A 20,990-nucleotide genomic window follows, 5' to 3' on the forward strand; every position below is an offset into this window, starting at 1 on the left:
GACTTTTGTGGATTTACTAGATAATTGTTTTTTTTTGCAACTGTGTGACAATACATCTCTGATATCCCAACAACACCCTGCACCTTTGATGTCCTAACCATCACTTCAAGTTCATCAAATTTATTTTCTATACTCCTAGCATTGGTGTACATGCATGTATACATGCCCCTATTCTTAATCTTAGTTATCCTAACACAGCCCGTGTATTTATTTGTTCCATGATGACCCCACCATTCCCTGAAAGCCCCAGCACCCCGCTCTCCATTGTAATAGAAGCAATGCAAGAATCACTTTCACCTCTGCCTGCGGCTACTGTTAATCCTTTAGTCTGTGAATCCCCCAAGCTAGCGAGTTTTCCGACCCACCTAACACTGTCTCGATAGCATCAGCAAATATTCTTCACCCCTTCTATTTAAGTGTATCCCATCCATGTTTCTACAGGGATGGGATACACTTAAATGTGATGGAATACTCTCCTATTAACAAGCCAGACCATGCTGAGAAAAATTCTACCCCACGCGCCTTGCACAATCTCTCCAGGGTCAAATTAATTGACAAGGCTCTCATCATGTACTCCCTCCTGTCATGTCTGGGCACAATTGCAGACACTTTCAAATTTAACCCTAACTCGCAACTTTTTTTTTCAACATTGACCTGTAGTAATTAAGTAAATCTGCAGATCTTCTTCTCTTAATGTCATTAGTGCCAATGTGTACAACAATATCTGGTGAGTATGGGCTTGGCACACCCAGGGTCTTGAGCTGGATATCATCATTCTTCTCTTTCTTGGTGATTCCTTTCTACTTCTCTCTCTCTCTCTCTCTCTCTCTCTCTCTCTCTCTCTCTCTCTCTCTCTCTCTCTCTCTCTCTCTCTCTCTCTCTCAGGGTAATAGGGAAAATTTTTTTTTGGCCAGTGCAGCATAAGCCTCAGGCTTCCTTGCACCATATGGCTATTAATAATAATAATAATAATATCTGCTCTACAACATCACCAACTTTGTCTCTTGCAGACATGCCCTGGTACTATTCCATCTATCCTTTTTACATGGTATATTACCCATCTCCCTGACAATAGAGTCACCGGCAGTAGCTAACTCCTGTGGGTCCAGCACATTCTGCTTTGGAAATTGCCACTGTGTTGCCTGATGCACAAGAGTGAGCTCTGGTTAGTTGGGCAGCTGAGAGTTTGATGGGTCTGCCATTTTAATACTTTCAAGGGCATCTACCCAACTCTTCAAACTCTCATAAGTGCCCATCAGAATGCTGAGTTGGTAATTTCTTGACATTCTCTGCACCTAGCACACACAAAAACATGCTCCTTCATGTTTTCACAAGCTGCACATTTTATTTTTAGTCTGTGTGTGTTCGGAGAATCGTCCTCCCCTCGGTTCTCCCCTGAGTCACAGAACTCCTGTTTCTTTATGCCTGTTGGTTTGCTGCTCTGGTCTTGCGGCATGATATTGAATATTGTTGATTTACGATGAAAATTAATAAGATTAATAAATTTAATTAATTAAATTATCAATTCTACACTCAATTCTGATAGATTCCTAAATGCATACATAATATGCTATCTAGTTTTATGTTAGAGCAACCTATTTACCACAATTAAAAAATTTAATTCCCTACCACTCACTCTATACTATGACAATGGCTGCAAGATTTCAACAAAACAACGGTTTTACATATATTAAGTAGTAACCTACAAAAACTCTATCTAAATTAAAAATAAAAATAAATGTAACTAGAACTATAAAGCTACTTATAAAGTACAATATAATATGACAATTAAGTAAATAAAATGGCAGAACACTTATGCTTTTTTGGAGCTTGTAAAGACAGTCAGCACCCTAACCCAATTGGACAGGGCGCTGACTGTTGGAGTTGGATGGGTTATTGCTTATATCGCTTCATTTGCATACTTTTTTATATGTATATATGTACAGAAGTTAACATATTTTAACACCACAACACCATTGCCTTGTATGTCGAGGTCCTTGTATGTAGACTGTTTCATCGTTTTTCTGATAGTCATGCCTTTAAAGCTATTAGATGTGTCTGCAAAATCTAATAGTTTTCCTTTATTTTTAACGATGTCGCTTATGGTTTGATTACCAACATTATAATGGTTCATTAAAGATTTAACAGATGCACGGTTTTCGAACTTTTGAATAATTTCAAGTTTTTGATCAATTGAAAACAACTCTTTTACCCATCATTTTTGTGATTTCTAAACAAATAAGTATATATATATTTACTATAAAAAAAAATTTCGACACTCCTGACATAAATAAGGAAACAGAATTTGTCTTTTAGCGGTGCCACGGAACACAAAACAACAATCCATGCAACACACTAAAACAAATTAAACATTTGTTCTTTTTTTGAGTGGCAGATGTGAAGACAGCAGGGGTTTCGAGATAATAGGTATATTCATCTTCCAATCAGGACTTATAATGCTGCTTCTTATCGCTTATTTACAACTTGCAAAACATCAGTTTATACCCATTCTATCTATTACTTGAATTTTATGATTTCCAGTGGATTTTTTTTTTTTTTTATTGACTTCAGAGTCTTGAAGTATCGTGATTAATCCAATCCCAGTAAATTGAGAATCTGCTATACAACATCTGAGTCTCTATCGATGTATAAATGCATTGTCTTTTTAGTTTTTAAATAAAGGTTCTGCAGTGATTTTTTTTTTTTTTTTTTTAAATCAGCACTACCTGTATCGTTGAATTTTCTATTTATTTGTGTTCTAAGTTTTTTTGTCTTTTAGGGATATCTTTTGCTTCACGAATTTGGATTATTGCTTAATTCGGATGACCCCCCCCCATTTAATCCGGATTTATATATATACAGTGGATTCCGGTTATTTGGGCCACCGGTTAATCGGGGCAAATCTTAAAAAAAAAAAAAAAAACAGAAACCAATGGAGAAAATAGCCAGGGTTTACTTTGCTTAATTGGGACAGCATGCCGTTTAATTGGGGCAGGAGACTCCAGCACTGGAGATTACCCTACGATTGTCTCCGATGGTACCATGTGGTTTGGTTGAAATTCTGAAGGTCACAACCATAAAACAAAAACAATTAGTATTCACCTGTTTATTGGGCTTTTCTGTTAGTGAAATCTATCATAAACGGACAGTAAACTTGATCTTACTGAATTTGCGATAATACTGACAGCTGGAATTCTGTGGGTTATTATGGTAAAATGTGTTTACACTTCCATGAAATCTTCAATCTTATAAAAAAAATTAATTTTCAGATCTTCTCTTCATTCCTATTTATAAAGCTTTGTAACTCGTTACTCCGTTCTCACTTGCACGTATCGCGTTACTTGCAATTTGTGTGTGCCGTGTTCTTTGTTATTGATTGCTTATCTTTTCTTTGTTATTGATTGCTTATCTTTTCACTGTTTTAAATTTTAACCCCCACCCACAAATGTGATTTCTGAGCTGATTTTTCCAAAGTTCAAAATAAAAGCAAAGAACGGGATGGGAGTAAATTGGACCGTGGAACTGGCGCCATCTGCTTGGCAAATCTTAAGCACCCAAAACAGAATTTATATAGAATGGAGCAGCCTGAGATATCCATTCCCAAGTGCTTTCGCTGCTGCAGATATGGCCACACCACCCATACTTGCACACGAAGAGAGCCGACCTGCGGCCACTGCTCTGGCAAAGGACATGAGTACAATACCTGCCCCAACAAAACCGACGCACCAACCTGCGCAAACTGTAAGGGTCTGAAACTGGAGCACTCACACTCCATCCGCGATACTGGGTGTCCAACATAGCAAAAAATCAAGAGTTCCTACCAACAGAGAATAGATTATGGCCACGCACCATAAACAATTCAACTCCAGCGTTCTCACATTCCACCAACTCAATGCATAGGGTGCCAGAGCGGTGGCGGAGAAAGTCTGACTAAAAGCCGACGATGAAAACGCTGACATCCTCATAATATTGGAACTGTACACGCACCAAAAGCAAGTACGGGGATATCCTATTAAATACAAAATTGTGCAGTACACAGATGAAACTCCATGGGCAACTGTGATAATCAGGAACCCCCATATCACAGTCACAAAAATCCCACAATTCTGCACACCATGGGCAGCATATGCCCACCTTGTCACCTCCCTGGGAAGTCTTTATGTGGTTGCTCTATACTGCAGGCCAGGGGCAGAAATCGACTATGCGATAACATACTTGGAAAATCTTCAAACTGCACTAAGCGGACACAAGATAATAGTGGGGGCAGACGTCAACTGCAGGTCCCCCTCTGGCACAGTACCATGCCTGAAAGAAGAGGCTCAACGAATGGGCAAAGGCTCGAGAAGCACCTGGCCAACTCCATATTTGTTGCTAAAATCCAACCCTTCTGCCTCCCGACCTTCTGCAACACCTTATGGGAAGCAGAGATTGACATAACATTAGCCACAAGAAACATAGACACCCACATCACAAATTGGACGGTTAGAAACGCCTGGACAACCTCAGACCATCGTACAATAACCTTCACATTAGAAAGGAACCTGACAAGAACAGCTGCCGACAGGCACATGCTAAATAGATTCGCCCTCAGCAAGGCAAACTGGGACACCTTCCAAGAGAATCTACGCACAGCAGGCCAGCAATACCTGCACACACTGAGAGAGCAGGAATGCGGGAGCGAAAACCCGGAACGACTGCAGAAGGATTTAACAAAAATAATAACAGAAGCAGCAGAGAAAGCCATGAAGAGAAGAATCCCCATTGCAGGGGCCACACCCTGGTGGACTCCAGAGCTCACACGAATGAGGAAATTAGTACAACACAGAAGAAAACAATTTCAGAGGGCTAGGAGGAATTGGCCGCAACAAGAAGTCACTGAACTCAGGAACCAATATAGAATCGCTAGAAATTGTTATACTGAACAGATAAAGATAAAGAAAAAGAAAAGAGAATCTTGGGAGAGGTTGGTACAAGGGTCAGGAAACAGCAATCCCTGGGGGGGTAGTATACAAAATTACCACTCACAAACTCCCCAGGGGTGAAGTTGTGACAGCCACCAAAACAGCACAAGGAAATTTAACCATAACCTGGGAGGAGTCGATTGGGAGCATCCTGGACAACATCCTTCAGGAGCTGCCAACAACACTAACAGATGAGCAGCAGGTTGTCTGCCAAGCAAACAATTGCTATAATAATGACCAAATAGAACCCCCCTTCACCTTAGAAGAAATTCAAGATGCAGCAAGCCACGCAAAAAATAAGAAATGCCCTGGACTGGACCTAATTGAACCGGAGATGGCAAAAGAAGCAATGGAACATATACCGGAATTACTGTTAAAACTATTCAATTGCTGCCTGGAAGCAGGTAAATTTCCACTACAGTGGAAAAAGGCAAATTTAAAACTGCTCCTAAAAAACCCAACAAAGCCACCAGAGACACCTAGTTCCTACAGACCCATAGCCCTGCTACCAACCCTCAGTAAAATATTCGAAAGGCTGCTACATACCAGAATCACAAGGCATTATAATGAAGTAAATCCTAACATAACAAAGCAATATGGATTTACTCGTGGCAAATCCACTATCGAAGCAATACAGAACCTCCTCTCTAGAGCCACCCATTGTCAAAGGAAATACTTCCTCGTCATCGCAGTGGATTTCGCTGGGGCGTTCGACACCCTCTGGTGGCCGAGCATCTTGGCGAGACTCAGAGCTGCCAAACTTCCATTGAATCTTTATTATTGCATGAAGGATTACCTGGCTGATAGAGCAGTGCAAGTTACCACACCATATAAATGCCTCAGTCGCCCAGTCCACAGGGGCTGCCCCCAGGGTTCTGTCCTGGGACTGCTCCTGCGGAACTTTGTCTTAGACGAATTCCTCGCCATGGATCTGGGTGGTGTGGAGGCCCAGGCCTATGCAGATAACTTGGTCTTGACCATCGAGGCTGACAGCAGATCCTCCTTAAAAATGCAAGCAAATGATGCCCTGCAAAAGCTGCTAGATTGGACGAAGCTACACTTGCTCAAACTAGCACCCGACAAGACAAAATCGGTGCTGCTAAAAGGTACGCTAGACTTAAGGAGACCACCACAAATTAAGATTGAGAACAAAACAGTTAAGCTGTGCGAACAGATTAAATACCTAGGAATAATCCTGGACAGAAAATTAAATTTCAAGCCACACCTAGAATATATTAAACAAAAAATAAGAAGATACGCGGCCCTCATCGCTAGAGTCACTCGCAGGGATTGGGGACTCAGACATACTACCCTGTCTCTGTACTACAAAGCTCTCTTCATCCCTGCCATCACATATGGCTCCCCTGTCTGGTACGCGAGGTTTGCACTACAAGTGAATAAACGGATCCTCGAAACCATTCAGAGGACCATCCTCCTTACTATGTCGAGAGCAACTAGAACGACTAGTACGGCTGCCCCCCCAAGTCCTGGTAGGAGTTCTGCCCCTGGATCTCGAAGCTATCCGCTCTGGTCTGCACTACCATCTTGCCAGAAACATACCGGCTACAATGTATGACCTCACCACTGACATCACTAATGACCGCAACTATGAGAAGAGAAGAATCACCGACCACCTCGTCCAGATTTGGCAGAGGAGATGGAGCAACACAGAAAAAGGTGCAGTGACTAGAAGATTCCTCCCCACTGTCACCAAGCTGTACCCTAAGGTGCCAGCGTGGTTTCACCCTGGTCGAAATACCACCTTCCTCCTTACAGGACACGGCCCTGTAAGGAGAAAGCGGACTGTCCCTGTGGCAACCCGGAGTCCTGGAGACACTTAATGTTTGAATGCGATTTGTATGATGATCTACGACTACGCCTAATAACAGCAATCCAATATATCCCAGACAACCAAGAACCCAGACTGTTAGACACTCAAGAGGACTACAAGGCACTCAGTCAATATGCCCAGGATCTATTTTCTAGAAGGAAAACAATGATAGAAATATACCAAAGGCAACCCAACTAGAAAGAATGCAGGTCAAACAAGTAAAAAAAAAAAAAAAAAAATCAGCATACCACAGAAAGTCAAGACTTGAGGATGATTTGGTTGGCCTACTTTCGACCCTAAACTGCGCTCCCTTGTGCGGGTCCCCCCCCGGAGCGGGTATTTGCTCTTCTCCTCTCCTCCTCATATTTTTTTTTCCCTCTCCTCGCCTCCCCATGTCGTGGGGCATGGGCATGCCCCACTGAAAATGGGGGATCACCTTCCTATCCGACCCCCTCTTCTTCCTATTTCATCCCCCCCCCCGTCTACACCCTTCCTCCCATTACTTTCTCTTGTACAGCGATTGCCCCACATGTCCAAATTTAAATCACATCAAATTTTGCCCGACCTTTTAGGCTCTCTAGAAATAGTTCTTTCAGCGTAAAACCCCACGCACCACTTTCTAAATGCAATTTTACTTAAATCAATAGCGATAACTCCAACCTTTATTTTAGGTCCTAGCCACCGAAATCCCAGGAAAGTAAGTGGCAGAGTATAATTAGTCTCTTGGTACACCCGGCCGGCGTCCGCGTCGCTAGGTATGGTAACGGGGGCCTGGCGGCCAACAGGCCGGATGAACAATGGGCATAACAACTACATACCACATGACCCACACATTATTTTTAAACCTCTGGCATCGACAGGGTACTGTCACTCAATACATAGAACATACGCAGAGATGGGAGAAATCCCCGGAGCCGTCAGACCCTGAACATACCTATACCTATACCCACAAATGTCAGTGAACAGAAATGTCAACTAGTTAGCATGTACATATTACAGTACGTATTAATTAGGTGCCTCCGTAGCCAGGTGGGAAGGAGCAGCAGTGCGTAGCACACGCTTCTTGATTAGACCGGGGTTCGAGCCCGTCACCACCAAATACGGAGGATGCGGAAAGGTCTGGGAATGACCACCGCATATCCCGAAGCAATATGGCTTTAGTTGCTAATGCTCCTAAAAACCAAATAACAAACAAATGTATTAATTATTCTGATTTTCACGTATCATTTAATTTTTTAATTGGTAAGGTAATAAAGGGTAAATTTGTGCTTAATATATCTTTGTTTTTATAGCCTGTAGATAAATATTCCTCCTATTTTCGCTAATTAGAATCGCTGTTTAATAGAATTAAAATTCAATTCACAAATGTGATCACAATGACCGGCGCTTACTACACATCGTATAGTGAATGGTACTTTACTATGGTGAGTTCGTCGTAACATGATTTGATTGTACAGTGAATCAATTGTAAAGGGGGGGGTACATTGTATTTTTAACTATTTACGTGACACTTCGGATAATTGGGGCAGCCACTTAATTTGGCCAAAATGCACTAGTCCCGATGTGTCCTAAATAACCAGAATGGACTGTATTTGAAACACAGGTTCAGTAATGCTTACTAAACTAAAATGTCAGTATAGAATGAAGATTTTATTTATTATAGATGACCAGAATTTGGTCATTGTTCTGCTCACTGTTACTAATATTTATGGACTGGAAGTTCAAAGATTTCTTGAAAGACAGTATCTGTCTGGTGTTTCACTAACATGCAAATTTTCACCCATTTGCACACTTCTGAAATTGTTAGTTTCTTCGTTCACCTTGTTGGTGTCAAATTGTGACTTGGTCCTACACTAAATTCCATTCAGTTCATTCATCCATTTCTCACACATGACCTCTTGACTGGACCACCCGTACATGGTGAGATGGACCTCCCAGCAATGCTGCATTTGCAGATTAGCATCACCTAGTTTCCAGGTTAACATCATAAGGATCTGGCATGTTTGCTGTGTGCTGTGAAAGCTTGGAAAGGGGAATCCTGGTGGTTGGGGGCGGGCTTAGTTTCAGCACACCACTTTGGTCCCTGCTTTCACAAGATGGGTGGTCCTGGGATGGCTTGTCCAGGATCATTTGGCTAGTGGGTTCACCTGCACAGGTAAACCATATCAATATCATTGCCCCAACCCTCATGGTCTAAAGGACAGATTCAGTTTGGTGGCTGGGTAGCCCTGGTGTCTTGCTCCCAAGCACATTTATTGCTTGCTGGGTAGTAGGAGTCCTATTTGGGCTCTCTAGTAGGTCAGGAGCCCAGGCACTAAATCAAAATACTATGAATCCTAATAATCAAAACTCTTCTTCTGAGACCTCCCCCACCTCACACAGTACCTACCAGATAATGCTTCCATTTAGCAAAAGGCCCAGAACTGAAGAAATACCAGAACCTACACTAAACTTGGTAATCCACTCTACTAGTGAAAAGTCCATAGCAAAGATGTCACCTTTCTTCACTCAAAAGGGATTAGAGGGCTTGGCAAGCTCCCCTAAATATGTTAAATATTTACATTCTAGTGAGATTCTAATAGAAACAAAAAAATATATATATACCCATTCAGAGCAGCTTCTTCAAGCCACCCTTATTGGGGCAAATTCCAATTACCAGTAGACTCGTATAAGACACTCGCTTCATCTTGTGGTATGATCTCTGAATGAAATCTCCTTGAAACATCAGAAGAAATCTGTTTTGAAAACTTAAGCCACAAAGAAAGAGTGACAGCCATAAAAAGGAACAGGTCAAAACTCAGCCATTTAATTTGATTGGAAATATCTATTCATGATGTTTACCCTAAACTGGTGTTTGTTTTCTTTGATATGGAAAAAGAATATGACACAGCTTGGAAATTTGGCATTTTAAAGAACATTTATAAACTTGGTCTTCGGCTACCTTGCTCTTTTTTTTTATTAAGAATTTCATGTGAAACTGCGCATCAAATTTCACATGGTCCCCTCCCCCCCACTCTACCATTTTGCCAAGGGAAGGAAGTTCTTCGAGAATTAGTTCTACGTGTTATGATTTTTGCCACCAAATTTAATTCTGTTACTGAACAGCTTCCTCTCACCATAAACAGTGCTCTCTCTCTTTGTTGATGACGAGCAGTTTTTCACATCCATGGAACATGAGGGTCACCAAAAGACAATTGCAGCATACCATCGACTGTCTCAATTCTTGGTCAGGTGGCTAATGGATTCAAGTTTTCATCCTAGAAGACCATTCACTTTTGATGGATGTGGAACAACCTTCACCTTCAATCAGAACTAAAGCTTGGACAAAAAACTGTTCTAGTAGCAGCTGAAATAAAATTCCTGTCGTTAATATTTAATAAAAAGTTGAAATCTCTCCAACACACCTGTCAACTGCAGACAAAGCGCATGAAGGAGCTAAACTTCCTATGTGCCATCTCCTGTAACAACCAGGGTGCCATCTTTGCATTTTACTTCAAATCCATCATGCACTTGCCCTGCCTAAACTAGATTATGAAGCTTAGGTTTATGCCTTGGCTGGGAACAGCATATTGCAGTGGCTAAACCCAATCTACTATCAGGCCATCTGTATTGCTACTGGAGTATTTAGAACATCTGTCCCAGAGTCAATACATCGAAGCTGCTGAACTGCATTTGTCTTTTAGGTGCAAGCAGTTGTTTTTACAGAATACCTTCAAACCAATGTCCATCTCATGGATATCAGTCTTTGAGCCATGATGGAAAAATATTTTTCACAACCAGTAGATGGCAAACTGATCCTTCGATATTTATGTCCAAGCACTTTCACCCTGGCATGTTCATCTACCATGATGCAACTTCTCCGTTAAAAATGGACAAAGGTGTGTACTCCATCTGCCATCTACCTGCAACTCTGTGCTACCCTGTATTCACAGATGTCTGTAATTCATTATTATCTGTGGGATATGCTTCCACCTTCCTAGATAATAATGTATCTGAGAAAATGCCTGCCTAATGCAGCATATACATAGTAGAGCTGTATACTATAGAGTTGGCCTTGGGCTATATTAAAACCCATAGTTACCAAAGGGGTATGATATATACATACTCTTTAAGTGCATTGCAGGCTTTATCAGCTGTGAAGTATAACTCCCATCCAGTCCTGTCCCAATTTCAACAGATGTTACATTCTCTTTCCAAATGTTTATTTGACACTTTCTGCTGGATCCCAAGCCACATTGGGATCATGGGTAATGAACTGGCAGATGTTGCTGCCAGGTCAGTACAACACAAGTTGGGATTAAATTTGAAATTGACCAGGCACAATAGGAAGCAGTACATGTTGAGAGCTTGTCAATCAATTCGGCCCTGGAAAGACTGAAAGGCTCATGGGGTAGAATTTTTCTCAACATGGTCTGTGCTTGTAACGAGAGAGACTGATTTTACAGCGATGGGATACACTTTAAATAGAATGGGTGCAAGGATATTTGCTGATGCTATCGAGGCGGTGTGTGTTAGGTGGGTCAGAAAATCACTAACTTTGGGGGGGGATACAGAGACTAATAGATTAATAGAGATGCAAGCAGAGATGAAAGAAGTGATTCTTGCATTGCTTCTATTCGAGCATTCAGAAATCTGGAAAGCAAGGTACCAGTAATTTCAAGCACTGCTGTGGGTCATCATAGTGCAAGTAAGGCTGTGCTGAAGTAACTAGTCGTAAGAACAGGTACACGTTTACTTCCATGTGCACTAATACTAGGAGCATTGTAAATAAATTTTGTGCAAAGACAAGACTGCAGTAATAGTTCAGACACGGCATGGGTTTGCTAAGGGGAAGTCTTGTTTGACCAATTTGATTGAATACTACGATGTGGTCACAAAGGAACTGGATGCAAAAAATAATTTTGATATCATATACTTGGATTTTAGGAAAGCTTTTGATATTATTGCACATGGAAGGCTGTTGTACAAATTGGAGCAGTATAGCATTAAGGGCAAGTTGCTGCAATGGATAAAGGGATGGTTGAGTGGGAGATGGCTAGAGAGTGGTAATAAATGGACACTGCTCTGCGTGGACTAATGTTATTAGTGGAGTCCCCCAGGGTTCAGTGCTGGGCCCATTGTTGTTTTGTGTATTTATTAATAATATCGAATAAGGTATATCAGGCTTAATGTCCAAGTTTGCAGATGATACAAAGGTTGGCAGGGTTGTTAATGATAGTAAAGGCAGTATGCTACTACAACAGGATCTAGAAACGTTAGGTAGATGGGCTGAGAAGTGGTAACTGAAGTTTAATATTTACAAATACAAAGTACTGCATATGGGTAGCAGTAACCCAAGGGAAACTGTATCAACTGTGTTGTACAACACTCAGGGAGGTGGAGAATGAAAAAGACGGGCATAATTGTGCAGTCGGATATGAAGTTCTCTGAGCAGTGCAGACGAGCTGCCAGAGCAGGTCATGGAGTTTTGTTAATGATATATAAGAATTTTTCTATCAGAGACAAGGGGGTGATTATACGTTTGTATAAGGCAATTGTCAAGCCACACCTAGAGTACAGACCTGTACTCTAGGTGTGGCTTGACATCCTCATTTTCGGAAGGATGTAGAGTTTCTAGTAATAGTAGTAGTCGCATGTGATGCAAGAAAGCAAGTGTATGAGCTTATGCAGCATCAGCAAAAAAAAAAAAAAAAATCACACCATTCCCTCCAAATGCCTGTCCAGTTCCTCCTTAAATTTATTCAACCTATCAACTTCCACAACAACAGATGGAAGTTTGTTCCAGCAATTAACCACCCACTGGCTTGACATCCTCATTTTCGGAAGGATGTAGAGTTTCTAGTAATAGTAGTAGCCGCATGTGATGCAAGAAAGCAAGTGTATGAGCTTATGCAGCATCAGCGAAAAAAAAAAAAAAATCACACCATTCCCTCCAAATGCCTGTCCAGTTCCTCCTTAAATTTATTCAACCTATCAACTTCCACAACAACAGATGGAAGTTTGTTCCAGCAATTAACCACCCACTGGCTAAAGGCAAATTTCCGCACATCTGTCCTTTCTTAATTTGAATTTATGCCCCTTAGGTTCATAATCTGAACAAGTGGAAGGATCCCATCAGAATTCAGCGTGCTCAACCCATTCAAGGCCTTATACACCTCAATCAGATCACCACACAGGTGCCTAGTCTCCAGCCACTGCAATTTGCAGAAATTAAGCCTCTCTTGGTAAGAGGATCCCTTCATTCCCCTCACCAATCTTGTTGCCCTTCTCTGTACACGCTCAAGCAAATCTATATCCTTCCTAAAATGAGGCCTCCAGGCCTGTACGCAGTACTCAAGGCGTGACCTGGCCATTGCCTTATACAGAGGGACAATCACCTACTTTTCCCTGCTAGCAAAATTCCTATATATCATTGACAAAACCCCATGACCTACCCTGGCAGCCTGTCTGCATTGCTCAGAAAACTTCATATCTGACTGCACAATTACTCCCAGGTCTTTTTCATTTTTTACCACCTTAAGTGTAGTACCACACAGTTGGTACGTTTCTCTGCGGTTACTTCTACCCATATGCAGTACTTTGCATTTATTAAGGTTAAACTTCAGTTGCCACTTCTTAGCCCATCTGCCCAAATTATCTAGATCCTGTTGCAGTAGCACACTGCCATTACTGTCATTAACAACCCTGCCAACCTTTGTATCATCTGCAAACTTCGACATTAAGCCTGATATACTTTCATCAATATCATTGATAAATATACAAAACAACAGTGGACCCAACACTGAACTCTGTGGGACTCCACTAATAACATTAACTAACCACGAAGAGCAGCACCCATTGATTACCACCCTCTGTCTTCTCTCACTTAACCATCCTTTTATCCATTGTAGCAACTTACCCTTAATACCATTCTGCAACAATTTGTACAATAGTCTTCCATGCGCAACAGTGTCAAAAGCTTTCCTGAAATCCAAATATATGATATCAAAATTATTTTTTGCATCCAGTTCCTTTGTAACCACATCATAATATCCTATCAAATTTGTCAGACAAGACTTTCCCTTAACAAACCCATGCTGTGTCTGAATTATTGCTGCGGTCTTGTCTAGATGATCCTGCAATGCATCTTTAACCAGTGACTCCATCATTTTACCCGAAACAGAAGTTAAACTAACTGGTCTGTAATTACTTGTGTCACCCTTCGATCCCCCTTTGTGAATTGGGGATGCATTTGCACATCTCCAGTCCGTGGGAACCTCCCCTGAGTCCAAGGCTGCTCTCATAATTATGGCTAAGGGTTTGCTTAGTTGCTTTGTCGCCTCCTTTAATATAGAACGATTACAGAGAAGGGCAATAAGATTGGTGATAGGAACAAAGGGGTTCTCTTACCAGGAGAGGCTTAAATTATGTAAGTTGCAGCATCTGGAGACTAGGCAACTGTGAGGTAATCTGATTGAGGTTAACAAGGCCTTGAATGGTTTGAACAGGCTCAGTACTGATGGGATACTTCCACTTGCTGAGATTAAGAAATTGAGGGGGCATAGATTCAAATTGAGGAAAGACAGTTGTAAAATAGATGTGTAGAAATTTGCCTTTAGCCAGCAGATAGTTAATTGTTGGAACAGACTTCCATCTGTTGTTGTGGAAGTTGTTAGCTTAAATAAATTTAAGGCTGAATTGGACAAACATTTGGAGTGACTGGATGGGTGAAATGGGAAGAATTTTTTTTTTTTTTTTTTTTTTTTTTGGCTTATGCTCTATAAGCTTGCTTTCTTGCATCATATGCCTCAACTAATGCTAATGCAAAAAATTTTATGAATTTGAAGTCTTGATTAAGTCATCAAATGCAAACATTGTAGGGATAGAGGAGACATGGTGTCACTCAGATGCAATGCTGAATTTGAATGTGAGAAGTACAATATATACAGGAAGGACAGACAGAACAGTATGGGGTGGAGGAGCTATGCTCTTAGTTAAGAAACATATTAAATCTAATGCAGTGCATCCAGCCAATATGGATGACCAGTGCAACATTGAGTCAGTTTGGTATGATATAAGCACTGGGGAAAACAAAATTGAGAGTAGGAGTGTGTTATAGGCCTAATGATTATTATGAATATACCAAACAGCTATATATAGAAATAGAGTGGGCCAGTAAATCAGAATGTTTTATAATAGGGGATTTTAACTTTCCAAGCTAAGGCAGATTTTGAGAAGTCTCTGGCAACGAATGCAAAGACAAGCAGCAAAGGCTTCTATTCTTATATTAACAGTAGAAGGAAGGGGTTGAATCACATTGGGCCCTCTTAATGTCAGTGGGTTAACTGTTGATGACCCTGCTCACGTTGCTGACAAATTGAATAGGTATTTCACATCTACATTAACACATGAGGAATTCTTTAGGGGGTAGGTGCCAGAAATTTATCATACTCTAACATGGAGAAAGAAGAAGACTTTGTGATAACTGAAAGGAAAGTGAAGGAGAAATTGTTTAAGATAGACATAAAAAAAGGCACCTGGGGTAAATGGAATCTATCCAATTATATTAAGGGAGGCGCAGCAAAGGAGGTAAGCAAATACTTAGCCATAATTATGAGAGTATCCCTGGATTCAGAGGAGATCCCTTTGGGCTGGAGATGTGTGAATTCATAAAGGAGGGATTGAAAGGTGACATGACTAATTACATACCTGTTTAATGTCTGTTCCAGGAAAAATAATGGAGTCACTAGTTAAAGCAGTAATGCAGGAACATCTGGACTGGAATGCAATTATACTGCAATCACAGCACGGATGTGTTCAGTGGTGATGTGGTCTAACCAATCTGATTGGATATGTGATGCAGTTACCAAGGAACAAGGTGCAAAAAATAATTTTAATATCATATACTTGGATTTCAGGAAAGTTTTGATACTATTGCACATAAAATTACTGCTGTGCAATTTGGAGCAATGTATCATCAAGGGCAAGTTACTGCTATGGAGAAAAGGATGGTTAAGTGAAAGAAGATAGAGAGTGATTATCAATGGGCATTGCTCTTTGTGGACTAATGTTATTGAGGAATTCCCCAGGGGTCAGTGCTGGGCCTGTTGTTGTTTTCAATATTGATGAAAGTATAACAGGCTTAATGTCTAAGTTTGCAAATGATACAAAGGTTGGAAGCATTGTTAATGACAGTGTGTGTACTGCAACAAGATCTAGGAAAATTGGGTTGATGGGCTTAGAAATGGTAGTTATGACAAATGCAAGGTACTGCATTTGTGCAGTACCTTGCATTTGTCATGCAAGGTACTGCACAAATGCAGTACCTTGCATGTGGATAGCAGAGTAATTTATGAAGTGTGTGGTACTACACTCAGGGTAGTGGAAAATTAAAAAGACGGGGTAATTGTGCAGTGAAAACACCATGAGCTGTTCTGGTATGATATACAGAAACTTTACTATCAAGAATAAGGGGGTGATTTTCCCGTTATACAAGGCCATGGTTAGGCCGCATCTTGAGTACTGTGTACAAGTTTGGAGACCTCATTTTTGGAAGGATGTAGATCTGCTGGGATGAGTGCAGCGAAGGGTGACCAGATTAGTGAAGGGAACAAAAGGGCTTCTTACCCAGAAAGGCTTCATTACTGCAAATTGCACTGCCTGGAGACTATGAACCTGCAGGGTGATATGATTCAGGTGTTTAAGGCTTTGAATTGATTGAATAAGCTGAGTGTTAATGGCATTCTTTCTCCTTCTGAGACTACACACTTGGGAGGAGGCATAAATTCATGTTGAAGAAGGATGGTTGCAGGATGCGCAAAAGTTTTGCCTTCAGCCAGCAGGGATCATTGATTGTTGGGAAAGGCTTCCATATGTTGTGGCAGTGGATGATCCTGCCCAGATAGCAAACAAACTGAATGAGTATTTTGCATCTACATTCCCACATGAGGAGTTATTAAGGTTTGGAAATGGCAGAAGGTTATCAAATTGTAGCAGGATACTTAATGATTTTGTAATAACTGAGAGCAAAGTGGAGGAGAAATTGTTGAAGTTAAACATAAGAAAAGCACATGGGGTGGATGGGATCTATCCAGGTATATTAAAGGAGGTGGCAAAGCAACTAAGCAAACCCTTGGCCATAATTATGAAAGCATCCTTGTACTCAGGGGAGGTTCCCACGGACTGGATATGTGCAAATGTATCCCCAATTCACAAAGGGGATCGAAGGATGACACGAATAATTACAGACCAGTTAGTTTAACTTCTGTTCCGGGTAAAATGATGGAGTCACTGGTTAAAGATGCATTGCAGGATCATCTAGACAAGACCGCAGCAATAATTCAGACACAGCATGGGTTTGTTAAGGGAAAGTCTTGTCTGACAATTTTGATAGGATATTATGATGTGGTTACAAAGGAACTGGATGCAAAAAATAATTTTGATATCATATATTTGGATTTCAGGAAAGCTTTTGACACTGTTGCGCATGGAAGACTATTGTACAAATTGGAGCAGAATGGTATTAAGGGTAAGTTGCTACAATAGATAAAAGGATGGTTAAGTGAGAGAAGACAAGAGGGTGGTAATCAATGGGTGCTGCTCTTCGTGGACTAATGTTATTAGTGGAGTCCCACGGGGTTCGGTGTTGGGTCCACTGATGTTTTGTATACTTATCAATGATATTGATGAAGGTATATCAGGCTTAATGTCGAAGTTTGCAGATGATACAAAGGTTGGCAGGGTTGTTAATGACAGTAATGGCAGTGTGCTACTGCAACAGGATCTAGATAATTTGGGCAGATGGGCTAAGAAGTGGCAACTGAAGTTTAACCTTGACAAATGCAAAGTCCTGCATATGGGTAGAAGTAACCCCAGAGAAACGTACCAACTATGTGGTACTACACTTAAGGTGGTAGAAAATGAAAAAAGACCTGGGAGTAATTGTGCAGGCAGGTATGAAGTTTTCTGAGCAATGCAGACAGGCTGCCAGGGTAGGTCATGGGGTTTTGTCAATGATATATAGGAATTTTGCTAGTAGGGAAAAGGAGGCAATTATCCCTCTGTATAAGGCAATGGTCAGGCCACGCCTTGAGTACTGCGTACAGGTCTGGAGGCCTCATTTTAGGAAGGATGTAGATTTACTTGAGCGTGTACAGAGAAGGACAACAAGATTGGTGAGGGGGAATGAAGGGATCCTCTTACCAAGAGAGGCTTAAATTCTGCAAATTGCAGTGGCTGTGAAGGTATGAAGTTTTCTGAGCAATGCAGACAGGCTGCCAGGGTAGGTCATGGGGTTTTGTCAATGATATATAGGAATTTTGCTAGTAGGGAAAAGGAGGCAATTATCCCTCTGTATAAGGCAATGGTCAGGCCACGCCTTGAGTACTGCGTACAGGTCTGGAGGCCTCATTTTAGGAAGGATGTAGATTTACTTGAGCGTGTACAGAGAAGGACAACAAGATTGGTGAGGGGGAATGAAGGGATCCTCTTACCAAGAGAGGCTTAAGTTCTGCAAATTGCAGTGGCTGGAGACTAGACACCTGCGCGGTGATCTGATTTAGGTATATAAGGCCTTGAATGGGTTGAGCACACTGAATTCCGATGGGATCCTTCCACTTGTTCAGATTACGAACCTAAGGGGGCATAAATTCAAATTAAGAAAAGACAGATGTAGAATAGATGTGTGGAAATTTTACCTTTAGCCAGCAGGTGGTTAATTGCTGGAACAAACTTCCATCTGTCGTTGTGGAAGTTGATAGGTTGAATAAATTTAAGGAGGAACTGGACAGGCATTTGGAGGGAATGGTGTGATTTTTTTTTTTTTTTTGTTGGCTGATGCTGCATAAGCTCATACACATGCTTTCTTGCATCACATGCTACTACTACTACTACTACTACTTGTAATTAAAAGAATACATTATTGAAACTGTGTGAAACTTTATGTGAGTCACTATTTGAAGTGACTCTCATGAAGTAGAGAAATTTTAACACTGTATCACTACCCTATCATACTTAAGCCACAAACTTTTCAAATGCCCTTCATAAACCCAGTTTCTGAGTGAACCTAGCTTGCATGGAGACCTCTTCCTTAATAAGTGATATTCACGTCATCTACTGTCTTCCTCAGCTAATAAAGAAAATCCTGAAATTTTCCAACCTAATGATACAAAAGGCAAGCTTATTTTAAACATACCCTCGACTGCAGTGTTGCCATTTTAGCGGTTTTCCCGCTAGATTTAGCGGAATTGCTTCAGGTTTAGCGGATAAAAATATGAAATAGCGGATAGCGGATTTTTTAGCGGGAAGAGTATAAATGTTTAGCATTTTATGTATTTTGGCAATGTAACATTTATATTAAGAAATATTAAATTAATTGTTCAATTAATTATTTAATTAACAATAAAAATAATTCATAATTGAAATAGTAGGGATATCATATTTCATAGTTTTTTTTTTTATAAAGCGAAGAATCGGTTTTATATTATTCTGGATTTCCCTGAGGAGAACCCCAACAATTTTACGTAGTTACGCTCGCGGTCAAACGACCTGATCATTGGGTCATGGCTTTAAATTGTTGAATCAAATCTAAAAATGTGGAAAAAATTCTAATGACGCCTTTTTTTGAAACAGCGAAGGAATGGCATTGGATAATTTTTCTTCGTCGTATTTGTTTGGCTTCCAAGAAATGCGATCCGAATTACCGACATCTCTTTCAACGTTTCTAATAACCACAGAGCAATAAGTAATAAGAGTAATAAGTAATAATTATTTCTAATAACCACAGTGTAATAATATCTTAGTATAGTTAGTCCTCGTATAACACGATAGTTGTATTCCTAGAAACCCTCGTGCAATGCAAAATCGTGCGTTTAGTAAATCCACCAGCCGACAAAATCAATTCAAATATTTATACAGTGCCATAAACGATGGTGCAGATCCGAAAAAGATAGTGCATTCGTGTCAAACAAGGTGGTTATCCATTGAAGTTGCTATAACAAGAATTTTAGAACAGTATATTGAATTAAAAGCCCATTTTGAAATAACTCGTTTGACTGACAAATGTTATACTGCAGAACTTCTTTATTCAATGTTCAAAGATGAAAGTAATTTAGCGTATCTTTTATTTTAAAACCTATCTTATCTGAAGTACAAAGAGTAAACAAATCTTTTGAATCAAATACTGCCGATCCTACATTATTACTACATGATTTAAACATGCTATTGTCGATGATTGCCAATAAAATGTTTTTACCAAATACACATATTGAAAGGATAGAAGAGGACATTAATAATTATTTAGACCCTAAGCCATATTTAGGTTACCAATTTGAAAGAAAAATAAATGAATTAATAATGAATAAACTTATCACAACAACAACAGATGAAATGGCAATAACAGAGAGAGATGCCGTAATTTCTTGATTGATTTGTATCCACAATTAAAACAACGCCTTCCGGGCAACATAAAAGAATTAAAAAAAATGTCTCAGTTAACAATATATTAAAGCAACAAAACGAACCACTGATAAATTTATTACAAAATTTAAAATTATCTGAAGTAGAAATTGAAAAAATTGAGCAACAGTATATAAACATTACTCTCGTTAAATGGGAAAACATCTACAATACAATGAAGTTTTGGTCAGAAGTTTCGAAATATCGAGATGCAAGCGGTAAAAATCCATTTAAAGAAATTAGCGAATTTGCATTGGGTATTTTAATTTTGCCATTATCCAATGCAGATGTGGAAAGAATATTCAGCAACTTAAATCTAGTAAAAAACAAAACACGCAACAGAATGAGTGTTGGCACGGTTAATGCAATCTTATTAGTACGATACGGGCTCAAAAGAGTTGAAAAGTGTTGTAAAAATTATGTTTTACCTGAAGAAGTGCTTCGCAAAATAGGTACACAAGAAGCATATGATGAGGAGGTATTGAATTTCGAAATTAATTTAGATTTTTAGATATTGATTTTATATTAAAAACAGAAAAATAAATAACTATTTATATATACTATTTGTTTGTTTGTTTTATTCACTACAAAGTACAAACAAATGAAAATTTAAAAAATTTGGCGGGTCAAGTGCTAAAAATAGCGGATTTTGAGTATGCGGCTAGCGGGAAATATTATTAAGAGTTGGCAACACTGCTCGACTGTGCTATTGGGGAATAGAAACCCCTTGGCGTGATGGAGGTGGCAGTCATTAAACCTGTAAG

The 20,990-nt window shown here is 40.1% G+C and overlaps 1 protein-coding gene across 1 annotated transcript in view; it reads left to right on the forward strand.

Annotated features, from left to right (window-relative positions):
- Window positions 1-20,990, forward strand: part of LOC150085953 (putative RNA-binding protein EEED8.10) — a 375,958-nt gene that overhangs the window by 350,708 nt on the left and 4,260 nt on the right. The gene's annotated exons all lie outside the window — the stretch shown is intronic.

The sequence above is a fragment of the Mastigoproctus giganteus genome, chromosome 5, assembly GCF_048544385.1.
Source record: "Mastigoproctus giganteus isolate SK-2022 chromosome 5, ASM4854438v1, whole genome shotgun sequence".
NCBI lineage: Eukaryota > Metazoa > Arthropoda > Arachnida > Uropygi > Thelyphonidae > Mastigoproctus > Mastigoproctus giganteus.